Source organism: Peromyscus eremicus, chromosome 1 (assembly GCF_949786415.1).
Source record: "Peromyscus eremicus chromosome 1, PerEre_H2_v1, whole genome shotgun sequence".
Taxonomy (NCBI): Eukaryota; Metazoa; Chordata; class Mammalia; order Rodentia; family Cricetidae; genus Peromyscus; species Peromyscus eremicus.
In genome coordinates, this window is record NC_081416.1 from 200,098,350 (window position 1) to 200,104,349 (window position 6,000).

Genomic DNA, 6,000 nt, shown 5'->3' on the forward strand with positions numbered 1-6,000 from the left:
ATCAACTGTCTCACCCACTCAGAGGGCCTGATCCAGTTGGTGACCCCTCAGCCATTGGTTCATATTTCATGTGTTTCCGTTTGTTTGGCTATTTGTCTCTGTGCTTTATCCGACCTTGGTCTCAACAATTCTCTCTCATATAAACCCTCCTCATTCTCGCTAATTGGACTCCCAAAGATCCACCTGGGGCCTAGTCATGATCTCTGCATCCAGATCCCTCAGTAGTTGGATGAGGTTTCTAGCACGACAATTAGGGTGTTTGGCCATCCCATCACCAGAGTAGGTCAGTTTGGGCTGTCTCTCGACCATTGCCAGCAGTCTGTTGTGGGGGTATCTTTGTGGATTTCTGTGGGCCTCTCTAGCACTTTGTTTCTTCCTATTCTCATGTGGTCTTCATTTACCATGGTCTCCTATTCCTTGTTCTCCCTCTCTGTTGTTGATCCAGCTGGAATCTCCCACTCACCCAAGCTCTCTTTCCCTCGACCCTCGCCCTTCACTACCCCCACTCCTGTCCAGGCTGTTCAGGTAGATCTCATTCCCTTTCTCTGTCATTGGGCGATCCCTGTGTCTTTCTTGGGGTCCTGATTTCCAGGTAGCCTCCCTGGTGATGTGAGTAGCAGTCCAGTCATCCTTGTTCCACATCTAGTATCCTGTTATGAGTGAGTACATACCATGTTTGTCTTTCTGAGTCTGGGATACCTCACTCAGGATGATTTTTTTGAGGTCCATCCATTTGTCTGCAAACCTCATGATGTCATTGTTTTTCTCTGCTGAGTAGTATTCCATTGTGTATATGTACCACATTTTGTTTATCCATTCTTCAGTTGAAGGGCATCTAGGTTGTTTCCATGTTCTGGCTATTACAAACAATGCTGATATGAACATAGCTGAACAAGTGCTCTTGTGGTGTGGTTGAGCATTCCTTGGGTATATGCCCAAGAGTGGTATAGCTGGATCTTGGGGGAGATGGATTCCCAATTTTCTAAGAAAGCGCCATATTGATTTCCAAAGTGGTTGTACAAGCTTGCATTCCCACCAGCAGTGGAGGAGAGTTCCCCTAGCTCCACATCCTCTCCAGCATAAGGTGTCTTCAGTGTTTTTGATCTTAGCCATTCTGACAGGCGTAAGGTGGTATCTCAGAGTTGTTTTGATTTGCATTTCCCTGATGATTAGGAATGTTGAGCAATTCCTTAAATGTCTTTCAGCCATTTGAGTTTCCTCTGTTGAGAATTCTCTGTTTAGTTCTATAGCCCATTTCTTAATTGGACTGTTGGGCATTTTGATGTCTAATTTCTTGAGTTCCTTATATATTCTGGATATCAGTCCTCTGTCAGATGTGGGATTGGTGAATATCTTTTCCCATTCTGTAGGCTGTCGCTTTGCCTTGTTGACCGTATCCTTTGCCCTACAAAAGCTTCTCAGTTTCAAGAGGTCCCATTGATTGATTGTTTCTCTCAGTGTCTGTGCTACTGGTGTTCTATTTAGAAAGTGTTCTCCTATGCCAATGCGTTCAAGACTACTTCCTACTTTCTCTTCTAGCAGGTTCAGAGTAGCTGCGTTTATGTTGAGGTCCTTGATCCACTTGGACTTAAGTTTTGTGCACGGTGCTAGATATGGATCTATTTGCAGCCTTCTACATGTTGATATCCAGTTTTGCCAGCACCATTTGTTGAAGATGCTTTCTTTTTTCCATTGTGCACTTTTGGCTTCTTTGTCAAAAATTATTTGTTCATAGGTGTGCGGATTAATGTCAGGGTCTTCAATTCGATTCCATTGGTCCACATGTCGGTTTTTATGCCAGTACCAAGCGGTTTTTATTACTGTAGCTCTATAGTACAGCTTGAAGTCAGGGATCGTGATGCCTCCAGAGGTTGTTTTATTGTACAGGATTCTTTTGGCTATCCTGGGTTTTTTGTTTTTCCATATGAAGTTGAGTATTATTCTTTCCAGGTCTGTGAAGAATTGTGTTGGTATTTTGATGGGGATTGCATTGAATCTGTAGATAGCTTTTGGTAAGATTGCCATTTTTACTATGTTAGTTCTGCCTATCCATGAGCATGGGAGATCTTTCCATTTTCTGACATCTTCTTCAATTTCTTTTTTCAGGGACTTAAAGTTCTTGTCATATAGGTCCTTCACTTGCTTGGTTAGTGTTACCCCAAGGTATTTTATGTCATTTGTGGCTATAGTAAAGGGTGATGTATCTCTGATTTCCTTCTCTGCTTTTTTGTCCATTGTATATAGGAGGCTTACTGATTTTTTTGAGTTGATCTTGTATCCTGCTATGTTGCTGAAGGTGTTTATAAGTTGTATCAGTTCCTTGGTGGAATCTTTGGGTTTGCTCAAGTATACTATCATGTCATCTGCAAATAGGGAAAACTTGACTTCTTCCTTTCCAATTTGTATCCCCTTAATCTCCTTATGTTGTCTTATTGCTCTGGCTAGAACTTCAAGTACTATATTGAATAAGTATGGGGAGAACGGACAGCCTTGCCTCGTTCCTGATTTTAGTGGAATTGCTTTGAGTTTCTCTCCATTTAATTTGATGTTGGCTGTTGGCTTGCTGTAAATTGCCTTTATTATGTTTAGGTATGTTCCCTGTATTACTGATCGCTCCAAGACCTTTATCATGAAGGGGTGTTGGATTTTGTCAAATGCCTTTTCAGCATCTAGTGAGATGATCATGTGGTTTTTTTCTTTGAGTTTGTTTATATGGTGTATCACATTGACAGACTTTCGTATGTTGAACCATCCTTGCATCCCTGGAATGAATCCTACTTGATCATGGTGGATAATTGTTTTGATGTGTTCTTGGAGTCTGTTTGCCAGTATTTTATTGAGTATTTTTGCATCAATGTTCATGAGGGAGATCGGTCTGTAGTTCTCTTTCTTTGTTGTATCCTTGTTTGGTTTGGGAATCAGGGTAATTGTAGCCTCATAGAAGGAGTTTGGTATTGTTCCTTCTGTTTCTATTGTATGGAACAATTTAGAGAGTATTGGTATTAACTCTTATTTGAAGATCTGGTAGAATTCTGCACTGAAACCATCTGGTCCTGGGATTTTTTTGGTTGGGAGACTTTTAATGACTGTTTCTATTTCGTTAGGGGTTATTGGACTATTTAAATAGTTTATCTGGTCTTGATTTAATTTAGGTATGTGGTAACTATCCAGAAAATTATCCATTTTTTTAGGTTTTCCAGTTTTGTGGAATAGAGGTTTTTGAAGTATGACCTGATGATTCTCTGGATTTCCTCAATGTCTGTTGTTATGTCCCCCTTTTCATTTCTGATTTTGTTGATTTGGATGCTCTCTCTCTGTCTTTTGGTTAGTTTGGGTAAGGGCTTGTCTATCTTGTTGATTTTCTCAAAGAACCAACTCTTTGTTTCATTAATTTTCTGTATTGTTCTCTTTGTTTCTATTTTATTGATTTCAGCTCTCACTTTGATAATTTCCTGGCATCTATTTTTCCTGGGAGACTTTGCTTCTTCCTGTTCTAGAACTTTCAGGTGTGCTGTTAAGTTACTAGTGTGAGATTTCTCCAGTTTATTTATGTGGGCGTTTAGTGCTATGAATTTCCCTCTTAGTACTGCTTTCATGGTGTCCCATAGGTTTGGATATGTGGTGTCTTCATTTTCGTTGATCTCTAGGAAGTCTTTAATTTCTTTCTTTATTTCTTCCTTAACCCATTGGGTATTGTTCAGTTTCCACGAGATTGTAGGTTTTCTGTAGTTTTTGTTGTTGTTGAAATCCAACTTTAGACCATGGTGGTCTGATAGAACACAGGAGGTTATTCCAATTGTTTTGTATCTGTTTAGATTTGTTTTGTGACCAAGTATGTGGTTGATTTTAGAGAAGGTTCCATGGGGTGCTGAGAAGAAGGTATATTCTTTTTTGTTAGGATGGAATGTTCTGTAGATGTCGATTAAGTCCATTTGAGTCATGACATCAGTTAAGTCCTTTATTTCTCTGTTAAGTTTCGATTTGGGGGATCTGTCCAGTGGTGAAAGTGGGGTGTTGAGGTCTCCCACTATTAATGTGTGGGGTTTTATATGTGATTTAAGCTTTAATAATGTTTCTTTTACATATGTGGGTGCCCTTGTGTTTGGGGCATAAATGTTCAGAATTGAGACTTCATCTTGGTGGATCTTTCCTGTGATGAGTATGTAATGCCCTTCTTGATCTCTTTTGATTGATTTTAGTTTGAAGTCTATTTTGCTGGATATCAGGATGGCTACACCCGCTTGTTTCTTAAGACCGTTTGATTGGAAAGGCTTTTCCCAGCCTTTTATTTTTAGGTAGTGTCTATCTTTGAATTTGAGGTGTGTTTCTTGTATGCAGCAGAAAGATGGGTCCTGCTTTCATATCCATTCTGTAAGCCTATGTCTTTTTATAGGTGAGTTAAGTCCATTGATATTGAGGGATATTAATGTCCAGTGATTGTTCATTCCTGTTATTTTTTGGTGGTGATGTGTGTGTACTTTTCTTCGTTGGGGTTTACTGCTGTGGCTTTATCTATTGCCTGCATTTTCAAGGGTGTATCTGACTTCCTTAGGTTGGAATTTTCCTTCTAGTGCTTTCTGTAGGGCTGGGTTTGGGGATAAATATTGTTTAAATCTGGCTTTGTCATGGAATGTCTTTTTCACTCCATCTATGTTGATTGAAAGTTTTGCTGGGTATATTAGTCTAGGCTGACATCCATGGTCCCTTAGTGTCTGCATTACATCTGTCCAGGACCTTCTGGCTTTCAAAGTCTCCATTGAGAAATCGGGTGTTATTCTGATAGGTTTGCCTTTATATGTCACTTGGCCTTTTTCCTTTGCTGCTCTTAACATTCTTTCTTTATTCTGTACGTTTAATTGTCTAATTATTATGTGGCGAGGGGACTTTTTTTGGGGGTCTAGTCTGTTTGGTGTTCTATAGGCTTCCTGTATCTTCATAGGTATTTCCTTCTTTAAGTTGGGAAAGTTTTCTTCTATGATCTTGTTGAATATATTTTCTGTGCCCTTGAGTTGGTATTCTTCTCCTTCTTCTACCCCTATTATTCGTAGGTTTGGTCTTTTCATGGTGTCCCAAATTTCTTGGACATTTTGGTTCATGACTTTGTTGACTTTAGTGTTTTCTTTGACTGATGAATCTATTTCTTCTATTGTGTCTTCAACGCTAGAGATTCTCTCTTCCATCTCTTGCATTCTGTTGATTATACTTGCATCTGAAGTTCCCAATCGTTTTCTCAGATTTTCTATTTCCAGCATTCCCTCTGTTTGTGTCTTCTTCATTTTTTCTATTTCCCTTTTCAGGTTTTGGACTGTTTCCTTCATTTGTTTCATTGATTTTTCTTGATTTTCTTTCAGTATTTTATTGTTCTCTTTCAGGACTTTTTTGATTTCTTCTAATTTGTTTGCCCTTTCCTCTAGTTGTTTACAGCTTTCTTCACATTTTTTTGTCTTTTCCTCTACACGAGCCTCTAGCTTCTTCATGATGACATTCATAAGGCTATTTTCTTCTGCTTCTTCCAATTTCTGATGTTCAGGTGTAGGTGTTGGAGGAGGGCTAGGGCCTGGTGATGGTGTATTGCTATTCATTTTATTGTATGTGTTTCTGCCTTGATGTCTGCCCATCTCCTTGTGGTTCGTTCTTGGCCTTATCCGCACACTTGGTTCAGACAGAGCTGACAGATTCAGGAAGTCTTTCTCTCTTGTCCAGATGGGAGCTCTCTGTGCTGTGCTGTGCTGTGCTGAGCTGTGCTGTGCTTCAGAAGGGAAGTCCGGGGCCAGATGGGAGCTGGGGGCCGGCCTGTGCTTCAGAAGGGAAGTCCGGGGCAAGTTCCTATTTTTTAATATGGAAAAAATGTTCTCTTTTAACTAGTTTCTCCCTTTAAGATATCTGATATCTTAATTGACTTACCAAGTCTGCATAGAACAGTAGAAGTCCAAGGGACTTTCAAAGCAGCCACCTAGCGTGGTGGCAGTCCAAAATGGGAATCAGAAAGACAGAGAGAGA